At 38.0% G+C, this 26,548-nt stretch overlaps 2 long non-coding RNA genes across 2 annotated transcripts in view; both read left to right on the top strand.

Annotated features, from left to right (window-relative positions):
* LOC136853098 (uncharacterized) overlaps positions 1-26,548 on the top strand; it is a 415,134-nt gene that overhangs the window by 76,599 nt on the left and 311,987 nt on the right. The window lies entirely within an intron of this gene.
* Positions 8,690-26,297, top strand: LOC136853100 (uncharacterized). The gene is made up of 3 exons (XR_010857342.1): positions 8,690-8,818; positions 25,339-25,492; positions 26,142-26,297. It is a non-coding gene; the product is annotated as an uncharacterized lncRNA (long non-coding RNA).

The raw sequence follows: 26,548 nt of genomic DNA, 5'->3' as shown, positions 1-26,548 counted from the left end.
TACAGACGCAACATGTATGTTGATATGACGTTGATTGAAGGTAAAAAAAAAAATGTGTTTGCTCCATACTTTACCTTTTGTAAATTACATTTCCATTTCTTAAGGATTTTGACAACTTTTCTTATTTTCTTGCACATTCTTGAAAATTATGATTATGCAAGTATTATCAACAGAAGCCTCAACGAATGAACATAAAGTAAGATGGAAATATAGTGAGAGAACTTTCCTTCTTTTCCCCTCGCTCCTTGAAACCGACTCCCCTCACACAAACCCCGAGAGCCGCTCTCTCTCTCTCTCTCTCTCTCTCTCTCTCTCTCTCTCTCTCTCTCTCTCTCTCTCTCTCTCTCTCTCTCCCCCTCCACTTCAGCCCACTTCTTGAGAAACGCCTAAAGCTGTCTAATTTTCAACATGTAATAATGATAATGAAATCATTGTGTATTTCAAAGTGACGAAATATTTTAGATTCACGGAAACAGAAGACAAAAGATTTTTAAATTCAGGTGGGGAGATTTATAGCTTATAACCTTCCTGAAGCCCTGAATTAAAATTTTATGATGCCATTTCAAATTTCTTTTAAATGTTAGGGCATGCCATCTCTCTCTCTCTCTCTCTCTCTCTCTCTCTCTCTCTCTCTCTCTCTCTCTCTCTCTCTCAATACTTCGATGCACAATCAGGCTCGATTTATTTATCAGCGTTAATCTTAAACCAGAAAATGTCCTCCTCACAAATGAAATGCTGCAGTTGAAAGGAGGCTTCCAGCATTGGTACAACCAACCCTGAATAATTAATCAACCAGGGATGAAACACATCCACACAAGAGACCTCCAATACATCACACCTGTCCTTGTACCCTCTCAATTCAACCTCCCCCCAACCCCTCGCCCCCAACTCCCAGCACTGTCACAGGACAGCCTCTGCAGAATGTATTTTGGCCCTCCGAAGTCTTCTTGCGTTGGGCTTCCTTCACCAGAGGGTGTGCTTCATTAACCTTACTTTCTCTTCGTTCGCTTGGTAATCTTTAACTTGCATTTTAAAAAATTTACTGTCTTTGAATCTTGTTGTGCTCTTCTTTCCTTTTCTTCACAAAAGCACATTTTATTTGGTGAAGTTCAATAGAAAGTTCTTAGCCTCCGTTTGTTCCACAAGAAGACGAGCACACCACAGTAATGATAATAACAATGACATCGGGAGGAACCAGTTTCCTTTAAAACAAATGTTTTCTCCTTTTCCGTGGGGTCTCAGGTCCTAGTCCTTCATATCTCTCTTAATGAAGGTTTACCCAAGAGACCTCATTTACCACACTTTTCTCTTCACTCTGGTTTTATTCTCCTTTGCAATTTTTTTGCTTTATGTCTACAGACATCTTAGGCACATTTACTCTTCTTCCCCTCTCGTCGTCGTATAAAAGAGTCTCATTAGAAATTTTGCTTGAAGAAAAAAAGCTCCTGAAACGTCCAATGCTTTTTTTCTAGCAGAGGCACCAAAGGGCTTGAAGGAATCTCCACCTGGATGAAGGGCAAAACATTGTATTTTTCCTTCGAACCTCAAAATTGCAAAAATTCAGGGTCTCAGGTGAGTGTTTATACATTTTCGATACAAATGTTCTTTAAGAGATAGGACACTTTTCCAAAATATCCAATCAGTTAGGAATCATATTTTCTTTACTTCTATCCTTGAAAAGCCTTCCATTAGGTGTCGTTTGGCCCTATAATCCAACAACTCATGGAAGAACAGAGCTCCAGTCAGTTGCCTGACTCTCCACGGAAAGGCTGAATGAAAACTGAGTAATTATTCTCCTTTACCAAGCGATGTATCTACCGTAGATATTTTATAACTGGTTTTTGTTCAGCTGTTTTTCTACTTTCTTATTAAACAGCGCAGGTCATGTAAAACACAAGTATAATGACAGCCATCATATTCTAACAAGATAAACAAATAAAAACAGAAAAATTTTTAACTACGTACAATCAACATATGCGATAACTTTCGCATGTCATCAAATGTGCTGGGTTCTATTCGTGCGAAATCATGTGTTCATTGGAGGGAGACATTTTATACCTTGGGACTTTATCAGTATTGGTTTGGTACGTGACTGGTCGTGAAGAAAAGTATTAATTTCAATACCAGACACTAAAATTCCATGCTGCATATATTTCGTATAAATTTCATGAGTTACATTATTATGGATATGCGATTCATGCACAAAATAGGTCAAAGCAATGAAAACAGACCATAAGCGCTTTCAAAGTCTCCAAAGTCAAGTTAGTTGGAAAAAAAAATATATGTAAAAAAGCAATTGCTGTGAGTTTCTTACAATGAGCTACTTCAAATCCTTTGAGAGAGAGAGAGAGAGAGAGAGAGAGAGAGAGAGAGAGAGAGAGAGAGAGAGAGCAAAATTGGAAACAGACCAACTACGGAAGACTTGCTGGGGATAAAAATGAACAGTATTCTTGTCCTGGATTATTACCGTGAAGAAGTTTCCTTTAATTTCAAGGACTTGTGAATCACATTCTCTCTCTCTCTCTCTCTCTCTCTCTCTCTCTCTCTCTCTCTCTCTCTCTCTTTCTTATACCGTGTGGCTGTCAGGTTAATTTAGCACCGATTGCCTTTCTCTCGGCTTCCTTTCATCTTCCTTCGCCTCCTCGTTCCATTCGGCGTTTATTTATTTGGCCATTTTCTTTGGATCTTCCTCTTTACCTGAATCTTTTAATATTCTTCCTTTTCGGGGATATTGTTCATATTTGCCTTTATCGCTTTTCCTCTTTCCTCTTTCCTTTATCCCTTTCAGGGAGAAAGGCACTGAGAGAGAGCCGCACTTTGTTGATCTTCTAGAAAAGAAGGGAACGAAATTTCATGCCAGCTTCGAGCAAACAACAACACCACAAAAGGAAAAGGAAGAAGAAGAGAAGGAGAAGAAAATGGACCATATTTTATCTTATCATCACTTTCAGCAGGAGGCAATACATATATTGTTTCAAGGAAATATCATTATTGTTTAATATACTCAATATTGATGATATTTATTTAAATTCCCCCTTTTATACAAATATTGTTAATTATTAAAGCAATAATTCTAGTAAAATCGTCTGAACTTCCTGATCCATTTACTGAACTTGAGACAAAGTTCATGCAGGAGTCGTTTGTCTAATCTGAGAAGTTTCCCTCCACAAGGATACTTGAGAGAGAGAGAGAGAGAGAGAGAGAGAGAGAGAGAGAGAGAGAGAGAGAGAGAGAGAGAGAGAGAACAGACTTTAACTCCTTCTAGTAGCCTTCTCAGTGCTGTGAAACTTACCTTAATAACAATCATGTCCATATTCAGAGCCAATCTATTCATCTGAAAATAGAGCAGTTTGCATTTTCACTTTCGTTTCTAACAATCAGCGTTTGTTCTATCGTTATTGCAGCTGTTAACATCATTACACATAACAACTAATCCCCCTTTCTTCTTTGTACAAATAAATACGAGAACAGTGCGCAGTTCAACAATCTTTCCCAAGCCGTTAGTGAGAGATTACTGCTCATAGGTTTAATGAAGAGCTGCTTTCATTAATACGGCTATATACTTAAAGTCACTTCAAGTCATTGGGAAAATATTTTATCGAGAGAGACATGAATATGTTGTGTTCCCCGATGCTCTTTTGTTCCAAAATCGTGAGAGAGAAAAATTGACATTTACGAAAACATGAGATCTGTTACTGTCATCCAGACGGGACTATGACGTCAAATGACTTAGGTCTTTGTTTAACTAAATAGTTTTCAGAATATTTTATGTTGTCCACAATTTTTAGGATAGGCTACCATCTGTGCAAAGAACGGGTTGCTGTCTGAATAAATCTCTAGGAAGTGTTGCCCGAGATCCTAGAATAGAGACCTTATTATGTGTAAATACACGAAAAAAAATGTTTATGACTAAAAAGGGGACCCTGCAGAGTTATCTTAAGACTATTTCATGTCTGTAGATTTTTAAAAATGAAATTAAGATTTATTTGAAGAATTGTCTGGCAACACTGCTCTTTGTAATGCAATCACATAAAGACTTTGTGGCCTCGGGGATCGCTTCGCCTTCCTAGATGGACGTCACATGCTATAATACAGGGATATTATAAGTTCGTTATCCTTTACCAGCAATGTGTCTATTATATGTTAATCCTTACACCACCGAAGCACAAAGTAAAATTACCTGCTACCCTACCTGAGATGTCAAGAGCCTTCCTAAAATATTTACCTTTAGTTCTGTAATCGTGTGCTGGCAACAAACTAATTTGAAATACTACCATTTTCATTTACAAAAATATAGAAAAATTTCGCAGATAAATTTTTCGAGACAGGCACGAGACAAATTTAAATCTGTAAACTTACTAATTTAAGTCTAAAGGAATGAACGGAAAAAGGTTACGTCCATCTGACTGAAGTAGTGCTTACTGATGACCAAAAAGAACTCCTGAACTACGGATTAAACTGCCATTGCATCTGAAGAACAAACAAGCAGGAAAAACGAATGAACAGGCAAATTGACAGACCACTTGCAACAAATGGACCACGGGGCAAGATCAACATGGAAGATGGATGCATTGAAGGGCTGCTTTGAAAGGCTAACAAAACAAGTGGAAACAACCAGAGTAAATTATTAACAGTGAGTTTAAAGCAAGCTGCCACGGTTACTCTGGTTGTGTTCTCTCGTTTTGTTCGCCTTTCCAAGCAGCCCTTCAGTGTATCCATCTTCCACGTTGATCTTGCCCTCGTGTTCCATTTGTTGCAAGTGGTCTGTCAATTTTCTGTTCATTCGTTTTTCCTGCTTGTTTGTTCCTCCGATGCAATGGCAGTTTAATCCGTAGTTTAGGAGTTCTTTTTTGGTCATCAGTAAGCACTTCTTCAGTCAGATGGACGTAACCTTCTTTTGTGGTTCATTCCTTACTCTCCCGCCTGTGGTTTCTTCGAATGTCTAGTATCTAACGTTGCCCCATGTCGCCTTACCTCCCTCCTTATGGCGTTCTCCCTATGCTTTTTTAAGGAAAGAATTAAAATCGTGTAAGTTAGTCAAAATTGCATTTAGAGGGCTAACTTTCTAGGTAAACTGGATGAATAAGAAGAAGGATTGTGACATATATAATTGTTTGAAATGAGTACCATTGGTTCCCGTTGGAAAGGCTCATATCCTGCTTCTAACTAACCTTGAATGTGTGTTGTAAGTATTATCCAGCTTAAATCAGAATTTCATTTTTCGTTTAATTTCCTTTCGATATATATTTCAGACGAGGCTGTTTCATTTCCATGATGAAGGATTTTCTAGAAGTATCGGCAGTCAGTATCAGTTCCATCTTGATACCGTTCTGAGTAGGAAATTCAGTAAAGGTTTAACATTGTATTCTGATAATCTTTGAGTAAGTCAGTTATCCCCTCCCGAGACTGTTCTACAGTCCAACAGTGCGAGGAATAAAGGACCTCTGGAACTGGAAGCCCTACAGAGAGGCACATTTACTGCATATTGGTGCTGCTGCTCAGCAAATCTGGTTGCTCTGCGCAGGAAAAGGGATCAGGATTCAACTGAGAATGTGAAAGATCTCAGTAGATAAAAGAAATGCTCTCCGGCCTTTCGTTCGTTTCAGCTGGCGAGGGGTGTAAGGTTTAAATATCAACAAATAGAAGAAGATGTCATTAGTAAAGCAAAATGGGAATGATCAAAGCCCTGCAGAGAGCAAAATAAATTTCCATTGGATTCATATTCTTGATATATGGCAATATCCCAGTACATGATGCCTCATTAAGAAACATAATTACGTTTGGAACTCAGGCTATGAAAATAGTGGCAATATATTATCTTGTTATATACTTTTACGTGATTAATTAATTAGAAAGAAATATTGGAGAACTTTGAAACCTTCCATAACACCAATCGTTTTGATTAAACACCCGACAGTTGTGGCAAAATATAAAAGTGAGTGATATGGGCTAATGGGCCTTGAAATTAGTTCTTTTTTATCGGGGCTAAAAATAGTACTTCAGTAAATACTATTGTTTTCTTATTATTAATATTGTTCTCACTGGAGTTGTTGTTGCTTCCGCAATAATAATAATAATAATAATAATAATAATAATAATAATAATAATAATAATAATAATAATAATAATAATAATAATAATAATAATAATAAACTTCTTAAACGCAGAAAATGCCCAAAGGTTCGTCTCAACTCTCTAAGATTTCTGAAAGCAGGACCAGATAAAGAAATTCCACAAATATTTAAAAAACAAGCAGACAAACAAAGTTTATAACTGAAACAGGTCCAGAAAATAAACTGGCTTTCTTAGGTGTCCTTTCAAAATGAAAAATCACAAACTAGCCAATTCCAATTATCGTAAAGCGTCTAGGAATTATATATAAAATCAAAATTGCCTTTTTCATTCTTACGTAAAGCCTTTAGTCTTTTATCCAGGCATTTGATTTTTCACGAGGAAAAAATGTTTTAAAGACCTGAATTTTTTTACTCTTTCTAAAATAAGCAGTCTGTAGTTTGTTAGAAAATATTTCATAAATAAATTGACATCGAGGAAAACTCAGGTACCAGGGAAACAATACTGTTATACGAAAACTGGCCTCTTCAAAAATAGGCAACGGAAGAATACCAAAGAAAATTAAAGGTTTGCCTTTAAAGGACTCGCAAAAAACAAACATGAAAAAGGTTTGTTACAGTAACCGCCTTATTGGATACTTGTTTAGAACAAAAGAGTCTGCTGTCATTTCTGTTTACTTGTTCCTAAATTAGTTTGGGATAAGTTGCATCAACATTAAAATCTCTCATTTCTGGAAGAAGAACATGGAGCTTTCGCCTCCAGTTTTACGAGTAGTACTCTGCAGGAAGCTTAAGACCGAGTCACCCGAACCGTCTTGTTCCAACTATCACTCATCAAGACGACAGCGTCCGTTGCCCGGCAGGAGCCTAGTTGCTTGCAATTGCTTCCTTGTCCCATCCACATGGCATCAATAGTTTGGTGAACCGTGTTATTTTCGTAAACGAACGTTAATTCAGCTGGTATGGGGACTGCAAATTACCCAATACATAGAAATAGCAATGTATTTAAATACAGTGTTTACAGAAAACCTATTAATATATCTTCCTGTGTGCATTTTTATTCAGGTTGAAATTTTACAGTTACGAGAACAATTTTCAAGATTTACTCATATTTTTATCTATTTGTCATAATTTTTTTGTTTATTTTCTTCTTTTTTTATTTACAGATCTCTTCCTTCTGTGTTTCCCATCACCGTCTTTAAATGAGCACCCTGTTCTTTGGAATCTTGGAATTCTCTCTCTCTCTCTCTCTCTCTCTCTCTCTCTCTCTCTCTCTCTCTTTATATACTCTTGTTTTTTCTTGTTTTTTCTATGGGATATCTCGCCTTTGGGTCGACAGAGTGACTATCCTCTCTCTCTCTCTCTCTCTCTCTCTCTCTCTCTCTCTCTCTCTCTCTCTCTGTTGTTTATGCTCATGGGATTTCTCGTCTTTGGGTCAACAGAGTGACTATCCTCTCTCTCTCTCTCTCTCTCTCTCTCTCTCTCTCTCTCTCTCTCTCTCTCTCTCTCTCTCTCTCTGTTGTTTATGCTCATGGGATGTCTTGTCTTTTGGTCGACAGATTGAATACCCAAAGACAAGAAATCCCATGATCATGAACAACACACACACACAGAGAGAGAGAGAGAGAGAGAGAGAGAGAGAGAGAGAGAGAGAGAGAGAGAGAGAGAGAGAGAGGAACTATTCTGTATAGGCGATCTCCCGTCTTAGCTAATCCTTGGAGGATCTCCTCCGTGGAGAGTAGAAGACCTCATGATTGCCTGTATTTCTCTACAAGGGCCCATTACATCGTCTAACTGGTCTTATATAGTGACATACCCCTCTGTCTTCTTGGGGATGATGGCCTAGATATTGTGCCGCTAAACATTAGACTGCAGGGTTTTCAGTGACAGCATGGCTTGCACAGTACCTGTCATCTGATCATATTCTCAAGATTTGTTCAGATATTTACCGAAGAAAAACCGTCAGGGTTTGACATATATTGCCATTCATTATCTAAGTGGCTATTCAGTGCCTCGCCTATGATTCGTTGCGACTGTATTAGATATAATCAGACTTTTGATGGAGTATGTGTCAAACTAACTTCCCCCTCAAGAATATAACGATTGGCCATCTCGGTTTGATTGCCAAAAATAATGGTAGTGGTTCCTATGGCCGTTCAGATTGAGCAGGTAACCCAGGTAAAGGGACTTGAAATTGAATTTTTTAATCTTGCCTTATTTCGCCGTATATGTGACCTCGACAGATAGGATGTAAAATAGTTTTGTGTGCATAGGAATACAACATTGAGCTAATCCATTGCCTCTGTGTCGTGGTCTTGAGTACTGAAATGTAATTAAGTGCTTGAAGTGCACTTGCCCACTCTTCGGGTAAAACTGCCCATCTTAATTGAGGTACTGATTCAGCCAAGCATCAGGTTTGAAATTAAACATGTCTTTTAATAGCTTGTATATTAAAGCTCCAGTGTATTGAATTTTTACACGTTTTCCATGATATGTTGTTAGCACAGTGACGTAACTAGTTGGAAATAAGCCTCTGTAATTTAGCCAATCAGAGTGTCGGTTCCTCCTCTTATTTTGACAAGGAGTATCACGAACAGTTCTGATTGGTCAAAAGGCTTTTAAAGGCAGCCGGAACTTCAGCAGTGGACTGGAAAACCAGCGCGGTGTTGACTTGTGACTGTGTTTTCGTCTGTTCTGGATTTCTCAGCAATATCTGTGGGATATTTCCAAGTTTTTGTGAAAAAAAGGTGCGTTTTGTTGTGGTATGGGTTCATCCACTGAGCAATGTCGCTAGTTTCAATCTAGATTGATAAAGTTACGCAGCTGAAAGCTATCTAGAGGAAAGATTATATGGCCGACCAGTTTCCAGTAGGGAAACTGTACTTGAGGGTATTATTTTACAATAGTTCCAACTCACTCTATAACAATTATAGTATTATAGCTGCATTTTGCATAAAAAATAATTAAACTTTGTCTCTGAACACTTTTTGGGGAAATTCACCATATTCAAGATATGAATGTTTCTATAATCCCCATCCTCGAAAAATTTCTAAGTGTTTTGTTTACTTTAACATGACACAGTTTGTGCTCTGATGCTAATTTGTTTTTGTTTAGAACTGCATTGTGGTTCTGATGCGAATTTTTTCCCCTTTAAAAGTGCATTGAGGCTAGTTACGTGTTGTCTAGCAGTCACGTGACCTGGTGAAAATCTTGCAGGTGTCAGACATTTTCGCTTGTCATTTGGTTGAAGTCTGTCATAGAGTGGGGTTATGTCCAGTCTGTGTTCATCTTGTAACTTTGATTATTTTCGCTTAATTCACGATTTGTTTGAAAATGAAACACGATGCATTGATTTTTAAAGACAACATGGAGTGTTACCTGCAGCAGTACAGTTCAGTTTTACACCAATTTTTACTTGAAGCTGCTAAATTATGTCCACCTTTAAGTGACACTCAGCCACCATCACCACCTAGGGAATCATTTTCTGATGACAACGACGATGACACTGTAGATGAGCCACAACCATCTTGTTCTGGATATAACCCATCAAAACGTTTGTGTCCATCCAAATAAGGTAAATTTATAATTGTTTTTAAAATAATATTGTAACATGATTTACCTTCTGTAACCCCTGTGGCTGGCGCGCACAACGCAACATTACCTCTTGCCAGTAAATATGTGCCTGCCAAGAATCCCTATAAATGCGGATAAGGCGCGAAGCGCTGTTCCACCACCCCCTTGTGGTTAAGGGATGTTAGGCTACATTACACTAGCCTATGTTGCATGACTATGGCTTGCTAGGTATGCTATGATTTACCTCATTTTATTCATTAATTCAAATGCTGTTTGTGTCCATGGTGATTTACCCCACCCAAAACCCCCCATTCCCAAAGGGTCCCTAACCTTGTTGGATGTAGTAGGGGTGTATAGGCTAGTAACTCAAAAACAACTCATTTACCCAATGTATTACTATCATAACCATTCAGAACTCATTAAAACACACATGAAAATACATTATTACTTTAGAAAAATGGAGTTGGAACTGTTGTAAAAATTTACCGACTTGAGTTCCAGTGATATTGCGTATAGGAAAATGATTATTGAATTATGGAATAACATTTCCTGAAAGAAGCCGATCAGTGTGACTAGGCAGTAGGATGAAAACCCTGGGTTTTAATTTATATCTATATAGGACTTTCATAGGTCCTCATTTAGCCTAACAAGAAGTGACTATTATGCGATATCAATTGATGGTATGGCTATGGCTGGCACGATTCCCCCAGACTGTATGTTCTGGAATGAAGGAAATTAGCCTTGTATTCCTGGCAGTCAGGTCTTGGGTGAAGAGAACCGATATTGTTTTCCCGACTGTATGTTCTGGAATGAAGGAAATTAGCCTTGTATTCCCGACAGTCGGGTCTCGAGTGAGGAAAACCGATATTGTTTTCCCGACTTCGTTGAAGTATATATTAAAATGTTCATTATATACGGATGGCGCGATATATGGTAATTCCATTATGGGTGCTGTTAATGTACCTTGTCTGAAATTTTTTAATGTTTTTGTCATAGTTTTTGACAAAGTTACAACGAAGATCTCGGTTGTAACAGGTTTCCTCAGTAAACCTTTGGTGAAAGTTCGTTTCCGGTCCGAACTCCAATTCCACATGAGGGCTAGTACTAACCACGGTGAAACAGTGATTCATCTACACAGTTTTGAGGTGTTTATTAGTAGTTCCTGGGGGTCAAATGTATTTTGCCATGTTTAGTACTAGACCCCGGGGGATCAAATGTATTTTGCTGTGTTTAGGAGTAGCCCCGGGGGGGCGGGTGAAATTTATTTTGCCGTGTTAACCCCTGGGGGATCAAATGTATTTTGACATGTTTAGTACTAGCCCCCTGGGGGGGGGGAGGGTGAAGTGTATTTTGCCTTGTTAACCCCTGGGGGATCAAATGTATTTTGCCATGTTTAGAACTAGCCCCGGGGTCAAATGTATTTTGCTGTGTTGAGCTCCTGTGGATCAAATGTACTATGCCGTGTTTAGTACTATCCCCTGGGGGATCAAATGTATTTTGCCGTGTTTAGCTCCTGGGGATCAAATGTACTATGCCGTGTTTAGTACTAGCCCCCGTGGGATCAAATGTATTTTACCATGTTTAATACTAGCCCCTGGCGGTTCAAATGTATTTTGCTGTGTTTAGTACTAGCCCCTGGTGGTCAAATGTATTTTTCTGGGTTAACCCCTTTGGGGGATCAAATGTATTTTACCATGTTTAGTACTAGCCCCTGAGGGTCAAATGTATTTCACTGTGTGTAGCCCCTGGGGATCAAATGCATTTTGCCGTGTTAAGTACTAGGCCCTGGGGGATCAAATATATTTCGCCATGTTTAGTACTAGCCCCTTGGGGATCAAATGTATTTCGCCATGTTTAGTACGAGCCCCTGGGGGTGTCAATGTATTTTGCCGTGTTTAGTACTAGGCCCTGGGGTGGGGACAAATATATTTCGCCATGTTTAGTACTAGCTCCTGTGGGGGTCAAATGTATTTTGCCGTGTTTAAGTAGTAGCCCCTCGGGGGGGGGGTCAAATGTATTTTGCCATGTTTAGTACTAGCCCCTGGGGGTCAAATGTATTTCATCGTGTTTAGCCCCTGGGGATCAAATGTATTTTGCCGTGTTTAGTACTAGCCCCTGAGGGATCAAATGTATTTCGCTGTGTTTAGTACTAGCCCCTTGGGGATCAAATGTCCCTTCAAATGTCCCTAAGTGCATTGCACAAAATTGAAACCCAGAAAAAATCCTCAATTGTTTAAATATATTTTGTTTTTTTTGTGATAAATATTAGTTTGCAAGAATTGTGTATATAGAATATTTTTTTTCATTTACGAAGATTCGAAAGATGTAATAAGTCGAGTAGGAATGTTCAGACCGGAAACGGGCATTATCCAAACTCTTTACAAAGCGATGGTGCCTATAGTGATGAACGCGATGTCCCAGGTAGGTATATTGTAGGATTTCTCGAGAGGGGCGACTAGAAAGCACATTCTCCTTTTCCGATCCATGAATTATGTCATGAAATTCAATAACACATAGGGGGGTAGTGTCGTCAGTGCACCTCATGCGGTGCAGTGTAGGCATTACTTAAGGTACTTAGAAGCGTCCCTTCGGCCCCTAGCTGCAATCCCTTTCATTCATTTTACTGTACCTCTGATCATATTCTCTTCCATCTTACTTTCCACCCTCTCCTGATAAATTGATTCATAAACAACCGCAAGGGTTTCGTCCTGTTACACCTTTCAAACCTTTTTACTGTCAATATCCGTTTCAGCGCAGAATGACCTCATAGGTCCCAGTGCCTGTGTTTTGGCCTAAATTCAGTATTCCTCCTCTTCTATTCTTCTATAAAAGTCAATAAGTGGAACTGGTTTAAATTCTATATTATTCTTCTTCTGTGCTTCTATAGAAGTCAATAAGTGGAACTGGATACAGTACATTACACAATCCATAAAATAGCTAAAGTCCATATTCTGTAATTAAAAGCCAATGCCCCAAAAAATATCAAGTGATTCATTGAAATAAAAATTACATTAATATTTGCGTGCTGTTTAATTATAACTTCCTCCCTTCAACCCCTGACAAAATCTGGCCAAGCCTATTTACTGTATCTTTGATGCAATAAAACTTTTTAGTTTTCTGACAAGAAAACTATTGTGCTGGCTTTCTCTGTCCGTCCGTAGTTTATTCTATTCTCACTCTTTTTTGTCTGCACTTTTTCTGTTCACCCTCAAATCTTAAAAATTGAGGCTAGAGGGCTGCAAATTGGTATGTTGATTATCCACCCTCCAGTCGCCAAACACACCACATTGCAGCCCTCTAGCCACAGTAGTTTTTATTTTATTTAAGGTTAAAGTTAGCCATGATCGTGCTTCTGGCAACGCAACAACACGGGCCACCACGGCCGGCCGAGAGTTTCATATGCCGCGGCTCATATAGCATTATACTGAGACCACCGAAAGATAGATAAATTTTCGGTGGCCTTGATTATAAGTTGTACAGAAAACTCGACTGGTCCGAAGAAATTTCGGCGCATTTTTTACTTGCTTATTGTAATGCCGAGAAATATGAAGTTTAAAGTCTTAAGGATAGTTTAGTTACGGGTTGAATACCGTATTATTTCAAAGCCAGATTTATTCTGAAGAGGGTAATGGCAAACATTTGTATTAAGTATATTGTATAAACGTTCCTTCTTCAATGTTTTTGCTTATATTTATTTTAGTAACTAGCTACCATAAGGTAAATCATATCGGCGTCACAATTAGCGTTCTGTTCGTTGCTTGCTGCAAGAACGAACGTGTCGGAATTGGACAATGTCAGCGCTAGTGTTAAGATCAAAATGGATTCTTTTTTTTTTTTTTTTGCACGAAATACGTTGTATATTGTCATTCAAAATACCACCCATTCCCCTCCTGTAATCGTCCTCCTCCCCCTCACCTTCCCTTCTCCCTTCCCTCCTCCTGCTCCTGCTCCTGCTCCTGCTCCTGCTCCTCCTCCTCCTCCTCCTCCTCCCCTCCTCCTCCTCCTCCTCCTCCTCCTCCTCCTCCTCCTCCTCCTCCTCCTCCTCCTCCTCCTCCAAAGTACACTACCTTCCTTCTCACGGGAAGGAAGTTGGATGGATTTAAAAAGCTTAGGTAAGACAGAAGACGAAACGAACTTATTGTGTGACTCTCTCTCTCTCTCTCTCTCTCTCTCTCTCTCTCTGGTTCAAGGGTGGCTGTTCCCACAATTAATGTTTCCTTCATGACGCTGTTTAGACTTTTCGTGTACATCTTAATTCCTTTCATTCTCACTGTCGTGATTGTCCATCCATACTCCAGTCTCTCGTTTTAGCAAATCTTTTTATTGGTTATTTTTCCTTTATTTATTCCCTCTGTATTTATTTCCACTTATTTACTGTCCATAGCAGTGGATATCAACAGGACAGTCTATTAAGATAGCTAGTTGTATCCCAGTTACATGGTATGTACGTTTAGTTTTCCATTTTTACTTTGCCTGGGCATTTCAGAATAGCCTAGCTGCTGGAGACTTCAATAGTAAGGAGAGAAAAGTAGTTATCTGCGTGTCTTACTGGCAGTATACAGAATCTTACTGTATAGTATAGTATTTTATGAATGAACTGAATAAAATACCCAGATGGAATTATAAGTTACTTTTGAGTGACGGAAGCTCCCGACAGAGAAGAGATATCTGCCAAATAAGAATCGCCATTATGCACAAACTGAACCTGTCAACTAGCCCCCTACCTAGTTCCAAAATTGGTTTACCGAAGGAAGTGTTTCTCTCTCTCTCTCTCTCTCTCTCTCTCTCTCTCTCTCTCTCTCTCTCTCTCTCTCTCTCTCTTAAGGAACATTGTACGCCTATATATTTCGTAAGTTATAATGCACCTGTTAATGTATCGATTGCACTCCTTGTTAAAATTTGACCAATTAGACCTGCCGGAAGCCTTCTTACTTAACTCTCTCTCTCTCTCTCTCTCTCTCTCTCTCTCTCTCTCTCTCTCTCTCTCTCTCTCTCTCTCTCTCTCTCTCTCTCTCTCTCTCTCTCTCCTGAGTGCACTTTCCTCTAGAATTGCCACCTGCTCTCTCTCTCTCTCTCTCTCTCTCTCTCTCTCTCTCTCTCTCTCTCTCTCTCTCTCTCTCTCTCTCCTGTCCTGAGTGCACTTTCTTCCAGAGCGACCATCTGGTCTATATCTTTATTTATACTCTCTCTCTCTCTCTCTCTCTCTCTCTCTCTCTCTCTCTCTCTCTCTGTCTCTCTCTCTCTCTCTCTCTCTCTCTGTCTGACCTGAATGCATCTTCTTCTAGAGTTGCCAACTGCTCTCTCTCTCTCTCTCTCTCTCTCTCTCTCTCTCTCTCTCTCTCTCTCTCTCTCTCTCTCTCCTTCCTGTCCTGAGTGCACTTTCCTCTAGAATTGCCACCTGCTCTCTCTCTCTCTCTCTCTCTCTCTCTCTCTCTCTCTCTCTCTCTCTCTCTCTCTCTCTCTCTCTCTCTTCCTTCCTGTCCTGAGTGCACGTTCCTCTAGAACTGTCACCTGTTCTCTCTCTCTCTCTCTCTCTCTCTCTCTCTCTCTCTCTCTCTCTCTCTCTCTCTCTCTCTCTCTCTCTCTCTCTTCCTATCCTGAGTGCACTTTCCTCTAGAACTGTCACCTGCTTTCTCTCTCTCTCTCTCTCTCTCTCTCTCTCTCTCTCTCTCTCTCTCTCTCTCTCTCTCTCTCCCCTCCTCCTGAGTGCACTTTCCTCTAGAACTGTCACCTGCTCTCTCTCTCTCTCTCTCTCTCTCTCTCTCTCTCTCTCTCTCTCTCTCTCTCTCTCTCCTTCCTATCCTAAGTGCACTTTCCTCTAGAACTGTCACCTGCTCTCTCTCTCTCTCTCTCTCACTCCTTCCTATCCTAAGTGCACTTTCCTCTAGAACTGTCACCTGCTCTCTCTCTCTCTCTCTCTCTCTCTCTCTCTCTCTCTCTCTCTCTCTCTCTCTCTCTCTCTCTCTCTCTCTCTCTCAAATTCCTATCCTAAGTGCACTTTCCTCTAGAACTGTCACCTGCTCTCTCTCTCTCTCTCTCTCTCTCTCTCTCTCTCTCTCTCTCTCTCTCTCTCTCTCTCTCTCTCTCTCTCTCTCTCCTGTCCTGAGTGCTCTTTCTTCCAGAGCGACCATCTGGTCTATATCTTTATTTATACTCTCTCTCTCTCTCTCTCTCTCTCTCTCTCTCTCTCTCTCTCTCTCTCTCTCTCTCTCTCTCTCTCTCTCTCTCTCTCTCTCTCCTGTCCTGAGTGCACTTATTCCAGAGCGACCATGTGGTCTATATCTTTATTTATACTCCGCTCCCCATCTCTCCCCTCTCTCTCCCCCTCTCTCTCTCTCTCTCTCTTGCATCTTCCAGAGTTGCCACCGTTCTGTATTTTTATTTATTCAGTGTTCATTTTTTGATTACTTTTATTTATGTAATATTTCCAATATTTCCAGGCCGTTCCATCTGGTCTTCATCCTCATCCTGCCAAATCTGCTACGTTTCTGATTGGAAAATGAGGAGGATTAGACGAACAGAGCATCCTTTCTCTTTATGATACTCTTGGTATTTTACTTAAGTTTTCATTTATTTAATATTTTATTAATTTATCTATTTTTCCAATGACTGATCTCTTTCTGTATTTCCCTTTACCCTCTGTTGTTACTTTCAAATGAACACCGTATTCGATGGAAGCTGGAATTTCAAGTCATTGGCTCCTGTGGTGGGCTTGTTCCACATGAATAAGGTTCACCTTCTGAATAATAATAATAATAATAATAATAATAATAATAATAATAATAATAATAATAATAATAATAATAATATTTGAGATTTGGGTTGAATTTCTCGTGTTACCACAGGACCAATTTGATATCGGCATATGTCCATACAATCCATTAGCAGGAAGGAATTGTCTGGGGTGCGGAGTAAGCCACGAAGTATTCAGCATTTAAGATTGGATGACCTTAAACTCTGGGAATTGAAGAAAAGGCCCATAATGCACTGGAGGTTAACAAGCTGCAGTAATAGTCTGTTGTTACTTTCAAATGAACACCGTATTCGATGGAAGCTGGAATTTCAAGTCATTGGCTCCTGTGGTGGGCTTGTTCCACATGAATAGGGTTCACCTTCTAAATAATAATAATAATAATAATAATAATAATAATAATAATAATAATAATAATAATAATAATAATAATAATATTATTAATAATATTGAGATTTGGGTTGAAGTTTCTCGTGTTACCACAGGACCAATTTGATATCGGTATATGTCCATACAATCCATTAGCAGGAAGGTATTGTCTGGGGCGCGGAGTAAGCCACGAAGTATTCAGCGTTTAAGATTGGACGACCTTAAACTCTGGGAATTGAAGAAAAGGCCCATAATGCACTGGAGGTTAACAAGCTGCAGTAATAGTCTGTTGTTACTTTCAAATGAACACCGTATTCGATGGAAGCTGGAATTTCAAGTCATTGGCTCCTGTGGTGGGCTTGTTCCACATGAATAGGGTTCACCTTCTAAATAATAATAATAATAATAATAATAATAATAATAATAATAATAATAATAATAATAATAATAATAATAATAATAATAATAATAATAATATTATTATTAATAATAATATTGATAACTTGATTTGGGTTGAAGTTTCTCGTGTTACCACAGGACCAATTTGATATCGGTATATGTTATATACAATCCATTAGCAGGAAGGAATTGTCTGGGGCGCGGAGTAAGCCACGAAGTATTCAGCGTTTAAGATTGGACGACCTTAAACTCTGGGAATTGAAGAAAAGGCCCATAATGCACTGGAGGTTAACAAGCTGCAGTAATAGTCTGTTGTTACTTTCAAATGAACACCGTATTCGATGGAAGCTGGAATTTCAAGTCATTGGCTCCTGTGGTGGGCTTGTTCCACATGAATAGGATTCACCTTCTAAATAATAATAATAATAATAATAATAATAATAATAATAATAATAATAATAATAATAATAATAATAATAATAATAATATTGAGATTTGGGTTGAAGTTTCTCGTGTTACCACAGGACCAATTTGATATCGGCATATGTCCATACAATCCATTAGCAGGAAGGAATTGTCTGGGGCGCGGAGTAAGCCACGAAGTATTCAGCGTTTAAGATTGGACGACCTTAAACTCTGGGAATTGAAGAAAAGGCCCATAATGCACTGGAGGTTAACAAGCTGCAGTAATAGTCTTGTTGAGGACCTCTGCTCTCTGTCACCCAACAGAGACGTAAACGCATTGAAAGGGATATTGTGTATAACATTTCATCCTCCCTTGTGTGGGATTGATCATTTCCCCCACTGGGCCAAGTTTGTGTGATTTTATAACGAGAAATGTTTGGACAGAGCTTCATTACCACCTCTGGGTTTTATTTTGGAAATGACAACAAGTTGGACAGTTTAGTTCAAAGACAACTCATTCTATCTTGAGCTGTTTTTAAGCGTGTTTTCAATCAAGGCGTTTTATATCTTGCGCAGGTGATGATGGCCTGATACCTCAGTAGTTTTTCAGAGACTTATCTATCTAAGTGTTCAGGGCAGTCTTTTGTATGTTGTTCATTACTTCAACAGTCTCTTTTGGGATTATATTTTATGTACAAGAACCACTAATCCAACAGTTGAGGTAATATATGACAACATTTTTTAGGTAGTAAAGAGATATGCAAACTCCCAACAGAGGTTTTTTAAATCTAAACAGTCTGCCACAAACAAAGAATCTAGTGCTTCAAATGTTAAATCTCTTAATGTAACCCCTCAGGAAAAGATAAACCTGAAGCAATGTGTATTATGTACTACAAATAATGTACCTGCTACCCATGCAATTTTTAATTGTGAGAAATTCCCTAATGCAAAGACAAACAAGTTGAAAAGCCTTAAACGTTGTCACAAATGTACTGGCAATCATGATGCTTCGAAATGCAATTTCAACTTTAAATCACAATGTAAATATTGTTCTGATTTGCATTTCTCTTTCCTGTGTATGTTCGAGAAAACTGAACAAAAAACACAAGCAGCAAAAGGAATACACACTACCAATAATGGAATGAGCCATGTAACGAAGAGTCAGTCAAACGTAGTTTTACCTACGTTTACAGTCACTCTACCAAATGGAAATGCCATCAGATGTTTGAAAGATGGTGGATCCCAACTTTCATTTGTAACAGATGAAATTGCTGATATTTGTAATTGTAATGTCTTGCAAAGCCATTTTCTCGTAACCGTTAATGGTTTTAATGGGTCCAAAACTTATTCTAGTAGACTTGTTCAGTTGGAATTTACATTAGGCAAATCCCTGAGAGTGGTAAATGCCGTCTGTATTCCTAGAATAAGGACCTCCTTTTCATTATCGGGCTTAGCCCCAATTGTTAATATGTTTTTGGCTAGAGGATATTCATTGGCAGATGAGTTTCTTGTCGAAAATGATTTTAATTTTCATAAGTTTGATTTCTTGTTAGGGGCAGACTATGATTATTCTTTGCCCACTAATTCACATGTAATTCATCCTACTATGCCTTCGACATACCTAAGCAGTCCCATTGGAGTCTTGTTTGTGGGTAATCTGGATAGGTTGTATGATAGTTTACCTTTTTTGCCAGATTCAGCCAACACAGCCTTATCCGAAGAAGCTGCAACTCCAACACTCTCTCGCTCTATTTCTGATAATTTTATAGATATTGGAAGTGATTGCAGAGGTACCATTTCAAATTCCTTTGCAGTTGATCTCTGTGGAGTTCAGGGTTGTAGTGAACACGGGCGTATTGCCAAAGATAAAGTCGAGGAAGGTACGATAAATGATGATTATGATACCTTGTTATCATGTAAATATGTTCTTGATGATGAAGTTGAATGTTGTGATGAGCAGGATCAAGAAAATGAGGATATTATTGATTTTGTATTGCATTCAACATTAAGAAACGAAGACGGAAGACTTATCATGCCTTTGCTATGGAAGAGTAATGTTTCTAATCTTCTTGCAAAAAAATGAGAATTTAGCAGTGGCAATTTTAAAGTCTATTCGCACTAAATATCAACATCAACCGAAATTGCTGCAGATGATTGATCAAACCTTCAAAGAACAGCTAGAGGAGGGTGTTATTGAGGAAATTACAGATTTGGACTCCTTCAAAGAAAGCCACCCTTTCTACAGCTTCCTGCCTCATATGCCTGTGTTTCGTTTGAATAGAGAAACAACAAAGTGCCGCGTAGTCTATTTGTCAAATTTAAAGGAGAAATGCTCTGATAAGAAATTAGTTGTCAGTCATAACCAGGCTATGTTGGCGGGACCTTGTATGAATTCGAAGATTTCTACAGCAATTCTACAACTTAGATTTGATAATTATCTGCTATGTTTTGATATAAAGAAGGCATTTTTGTCCATTGGATTGAAGGAAATTGATCAAGCGAGACTTTTACTGTATTGGTTTCGTAATATTACCAAAGGAGATTACAAACTTGTTGCTTACAAACACAACAGGCTACCTTTTGGCCTTAAATCAAGCCCAGCATTACTTATGTTAGGTCTCTACAAGATTCTCATTGTAGATGCAGAGACAGACCCTCTTGAATTGCAAAAGTTGAAGAGGTTGATATACAGTTTGTCTTATATGGATAACCTAGCTGTGACAGCAAATTCAACTGAAGATCTCCAATGGGCTTTTAATAATTTGTCAAGCATATTTGCTCCTTACAAAATCTACTTGCAACAGTTTTTACAAACTCTTCTTTGCAAGAGGACTTGGATGTAATGTCAGAAACGTCCACTGATGATAAAGTGAAACTTTTGGGTCTTTCATGGATGAGAGATAGTGACACCCTTGCCACTATAAAACTTAATCTGAACCCAGAAGCTACAACAAAGCGTCAGATTTTATCAAGCATTGCTTCTAATTTTGATGTGTTCAATTTTAATGCCCCACTTTTAAATAGGGCTAGACTATTTTTTCAGAGACTACAATACAGGAGTGATTTGGATTGGGATACTCACCTTACCATGGACTTGCAAAGAGAATGGACAAATATCACTAATCAAGTGAATTCTGCTCCTGAAATAAAAGTACCACGAGGTATGGGCAAGAGATCTGATTCATGTAAACTCATTGGTTCCACAGATGCTTCAAAGCAAATGTATGCTACAGTTATCTATATGAAGAATCTCGACTCAGGCAAAGTAAGTTTTGTACTTTCAAAGAACAAGCTTCTGAACAAAAACTGTTGCCATTAAATCTATCCCTTGCTTGGAATTTTTGGCTGTTGCACTTGGAGTTGAAGTTCTTCATGACCTAAGACAGGAATTGTTAGGCCCTAATGCTTTATGTCCTATTAACATTGTTGGTATGGAGTTGTACACAGATAGTTCTATTTGTCTTAACTGGATTAATTTACATTTTAATAAACTGGATAAAATGAAGAATGTCTGTTATGGTAAAGAACAAATTGCATACTATTTCCAGGTTATGCGAAAATTTCAAATTACCTTCTCATTTTGTGAAGGTCAGGAAAATCCAGCAGACATGGCCAGCCGTCCTGTTAGTTACTATCTACTGAGCAAGTCCAACTTTTATATTGGGCCACATTTTTTGAAGTCTGATGACCTGCCAGTTGATGTCAATATGGCTGAAATGTGCAGCGAAACAACTCTCTTAGAAAACCCATTAATTGAGGTTGATAAATTTTCATCTTTTTCAAAACTTGTCAGAATTTACAGGTATGTTCTTCAATTTCTTAATAATTGTAAAAGAAAGATGAAAGAGGAGAACCCCCAGCAATATCAACATATTCAATGTCTTGACGATGTTTCCTTGCACAAGGTTGCAGTATCGTTCCTTGTTAGATTTGATCAGTATCAGGAATTTAAGGAAATTTTTGAGTACTTTTCTAATTCAAGTAAAACACTGAAAAGTATTCCAGACCTTGTTGCCAAATTCAACATTTTTTTGTTGATGAGAAAGGAATTTTAAGAATAAAAAGCAAGTGCTTTCGTAAAAACCAAATGAACAGGGAACAACTAAATCCAATTTTGCTATCAAAGACCAGCCCTTTGACAAAGGCAATAATATTAGATGTTCACCATCGCACTAAACATGCTGGCTTTTATACACTGCTTTCTGAAATAAGGAAGCAGTATTTTATCATTCATGCATTTTCAACCATACAAGGGGTTCTTAGATCGTGCATAACTTGTAAACGTCTTAATGGTCGCCCTGTTAGGTTAAATCAGAGTGCATACAGAGAAGACCGGTTGATGCCTTCTAATATACCCTTTCGTTATGTCTATTTAGATTACATTGGACCCTTCTCAGTCTTGGACAATAAGCAAAAAGAAAGTCTGGATTCTTATTGTAACATGCATGTGGAGTAGGGCTATAAATTTGAAGATTTGTCATGACTTGACTGCTGCTATGTTCCTACGGGCCTTACAGTTGCACGTCTTTGATTATGGAATACCAGAAAAGGTGTTTTCGGATTTGGGATCGCAGATTGTAAGTGGATTAAACACTGTGAAGGCCTTTCTGTCAGATTCAGCTACATATAATTATATGGTAACAAATGGTATATCATGTTTGCAATTCGAACAATATTTTAAGGGTCACAGTCAGCTAGGATCATTAGTGGAATCCTGTGTCAAAATTGTTAAGAAGTTGATATATGGATCAGTTAAGAAAAATGTTTTGTCTATATTAGATTTTGAATTTCTGATGTTAGAGGTTAATCATATTGCAAATCGCAGGCCTATTGCTTTTAAAGAAGGCCTTCGAAAGGTTGACCTAGAATTTCCAGCTCCAATAACTCCTGAAATGCTATTAAAAGGTTATGAGCTAGCTTCTGTAAATATTATTCCAGATCTCCAGTCTCTTCCAGATGACGAGCTTCCATGGGATCACGAGCATATCAAAGATGCTTATTCCAAGCTCCGGAAAGTTAGGGATAAGTTGAGGATATATACAACGGTGAGTTTATGGCCCAGATGATACAGCAAGCAACCGATAAAGTCCAGATATGTTCCAAAGAAACATCATAAGCTGAAGAGGGGGGACATTGTACTCATTAGGGATCACATGCAAAAACCAACGAATTATGACATGGCACGAATTCTAGACGTAAAAGAAAACGAACTAGAAGAAGTAACAGGAGCTGTGTTATTAAAGGAAATGGATCAAAGGTACATTATCATTCTGAATCTTTAATTCCTCTCTTGACTGTCGAGGACCATGAATTTCATGATGGTAGGGTGCCTAATGCAATTAGAGAGGAAAACAAAAAGCAAGCAGAAGCTAAGCCTTTGCACAGGCAGCCAAAATTGCCAAAGCAAGGATTAAGCAGACTTACATTGCAGATGATTCTTAATGCAATTCATTGTCTACATGGCAATGTTTTACCTTCGGCAAAACATTCCATCGTCGGGCCGGGAGTGTTAGAAAATAAAGTTAACACTATTTCTAATTCTTTGTATATATTTATTTATTTACTAATATTTTTGTTTTCATTTAAACTGGGAAATTACCTATTTTTAAGTAATTAATATCGTTCAGGTTTCTGAATCAAATGCTGATTATTTTATTGCTTTGATATTCATTACTTAATTATTTAAATAATGGTTCTTTAAAGTTAAAGTAATAATAATTGTTTAATGTTAAAATAATAATTATATTAGTTTAAATACCTTGCCAAGCCTTTACTGCTCTTTAAAATGCAGTTAAACTACTGAACATTTTGATACTGCCTGTTTACATATTTCCTCTCCAGGAGTGATCTACTGTTCTTTACTTCACTGTTCTTTTCGGAGAGCCTGGAGAAGTCAGTACTTAAGCAGCCATTAAAGGAGGTAACACATCCTACCTCCGGTCAGGTACTCATCATCCATGGAGTGACTTACCTTTTAACCGACACATAAGCTGGACATCATCGCCATATCTTCTGCCGGCTCATGACTCTACCACTTACCATTATATTGCAGTGAATATTTACCTACATCTGCCAAAGGATTACTTACAAAGGGTTACTTACAACAGCAGAAGGATTACTCACCTTCATCGCCGTGCCTCCACTTCAAAAGCATTAGGTGAGGCAAGGTTACTTTTCTTAAATTACAAGTTAAAATTCATTTATTAATTTTCTTGCATATTCATTTAAACTTAATTGATTCAGTGATCTACTCGTCTTATTAAAGTGCTCTATTCCGTTTCAATACTCTGCTCGTTTTTGACAAATAGCGTTTATTCTCAGATTGTTTGTGTTCGTATGGAGGAGAGGTTAATCGCATCCAATACCGTACAGTATATATTTTCAATTAAGGCATCGACGGCAAACCTCTTCCGAGTACTTACAGCAATAATTCTTCACGGCAGATATTGAAATCTAAAACGAACCTATGTGTACATAATTTTGCATTTTTTCGAATTTTTTAATATTGTTAAATATTTAATTTTTCTTTTCAATATTAATATTAATTATTTACTGTTTTTATTCGAAACCTTATTAAATTATTCCCTGAAAGGATATTGAATATTCAGTTTAACATTCATTCATCATACATCTTAAATTATTTTTCTATTGCGAAACCCCTCACGACGGAGATGCAACCGAGTACGGGACCTTCCCCTGAAAAAAGAGGGACGCCATGTCCTAAAAACTAACCATAGAATTTTTTTGAAAATAATCTTATGTTTCCTACACCCACATTATGTTTCTCACACCCAAGTTACTCCAGAGGTACTAATCTAACCTAACCTAACCCAACCTAGCTTAACCTAACCTAACGAGACGAGACATGTTGGGGGGAGCCATCCATCCTCCTGCGAAAGAGGTTGGAAACAGGACCCTCTGGTGATGATGTGAGGACACAGAAAGTTGAGATACTGAGGCCAAATGGGGAAACAAGGGGAAGGAAGATGTTTTATAGAGGTTCCTCCAGTGACCTCCTTTGAGGAAGTTAAAAGTTGAAGGGTTTAACCTAACTGTTATATTTCAGGGTTTTGTCAAGAATGCAGATGAATTTTTTTTTATTACTGGGAATGAATTTATCATATCCAGTGTTTTTCCTCAGAGGTACAGTAAGGGCCGCCTTAAATATGTAACTCTGGGCTCGTAATGCAGTTTTCTTGCTTGAAACACGTAACGATATCTTGAATATTCTTTCAGAAAAGACTCATTTAGGTCAGTGGGAATTATTTTTCAAGATGAGAAAGGCTACCATAGAATCTTGCCTTAGGTGGAGGGAGTCCATAATTATAAATTCAACTGGAAGAACTTTCTATGCAGTTATATTTTGTCAAAAACCCATGAAATGAGATCTTTCTTCATTGGTTCATTAGCTTTAATATTAAAATATACTAATATATTGCTTATGCAAAAGCACTGTTTAAGAAACCTGATACCTTAATTTGCATGGAACGGGTCCTCTGGCGTATATTATTACTTTTAACAGGATTTAAGACAAAGCTCCCTGTTAATTCAGTGTGTATATGATTGCACAAGTAAATAACATGATTTCACATAATATCAAAAGATGGTGTCCTTTTAGAATATTCAAATTGAATTTGCTGTATTACACAGAAGATATGGTTCTTAGCATCTCGTGATATCCAAAATTCGGACAAAAATAGTTTGTAGAACATTGGTCTTTCCCTGAATCGAGTTTGAAAGCAAGTGTATGACATTTTCTTTCTCTTCCAGTTAAGGCCTTCCTGAGAACCTGGGATTTGGTGATGACACAAGAGATATTGTCATCGTAGCAAAGTGCCTTTGGCTATTTGATAACAAACAGGAACTCTAGATTGGCGTGAAGGATGTAGAAAGAAGCTTCAGGAAGAAGTTTTACTCCAGCATGGTAAGTTGTGTGCAAGATAGTTGTATTAATTTTCTGGTACCTGTTCCCAGCATTTAGTTGTATTCATTTTCTGGTACCTGTTTCAGCATTTAGTTGTATTCATTTTCTGGTACCTGTTTCAGCATTTAGTTACAATCATTTCCTGGTACCTGTTCCAGCATATTCTGATGAAAGTGGCCACTTATTTTGAGGCATCATATGGCATGATTACAAAGAATTACTGGCACAGTTGAAATCATTCTTATTTAAAACTAGTATTTCAGAAAGTACACTGACTTTTTATTTCAAAATGCTTGTAGAGTCGGCAAGATACCTAGGTGCATTCATTTTCTGGTACCTGTTCCAGCATTTTCTGAAAAAATGGCACTTAACACAATTGCAAGGAATTACTTACACAATTAAAATTTTCTTGTTTAAAACTAGGGTTTTATAAGGTAAATTATCATTTATTTCAAAATGCTTGTAGAGTCATTAGAATGTGACATATTTATTGCTTGTGGAACTACCACCTTCTTACAAAAGCACGAACCTAGGCGAGAGAATTAAGCCTTTATATCGTGATAGGTTTAACCAGAGTCCCTCCTTTCCTCAAATAAATTTGCCCGTAACTGTACTCATAAGAATGTTACGAAGTTCTTTCAATTTTCAGGTTAACGATCCTCAACGGACAGACTTAAAATCCCTTCACTTCTGTGGAAGATAATTATTATACAATAACTGGTATATCAAGTTCCCATCCTTGGATGAATGTTGGTGCCCCGCAAAATAATCTAATCCAAGTAAGTGGTCGTAATAGCTGCATATGATTTATCCCTATTGTAGACACTATCGTGTCTATAATAGAACAATTGAATTATTGCTGTTTTTCTGAGTCTTTCTTTCACCTTTTAACCTCTGTAGTTGTCGCAAAAGTGGATGGTGATGGTTTATGCAGGTAAAATGTTTTAATAATATGACTAATTTATTTTTAAAGAGAAACTCTTATTGCCTAACACGCCTTAGAGCAGTATAATTTGCCTGAAACATCGAGGTTTAAAACAACAGAATTCGTGTTTT

The sequence above is a fragment of the Macrobrachium rosenbergii genome, chromosome 26 (assembly GCF_040412425.1).
Source record: "Macrobrachium rosenbergii isolate ZJJX-2024 chromosome 26, ASM4041242v1, whole genome shotgun sequence".
In the NCBI taxonomy this organism is placed as follows: domain Eukaryota; kingdom Metazoa; phylum Arthropoda; class Malacostraca; order Decapoda; family Palaemonidae; genus Macrobrachium; species Macrobrachium rosenbergii.
Note: the sequence above shows the minus strand (reverse complement) of the source record. Positions and strands in the feature narration are given on the sequence as shown.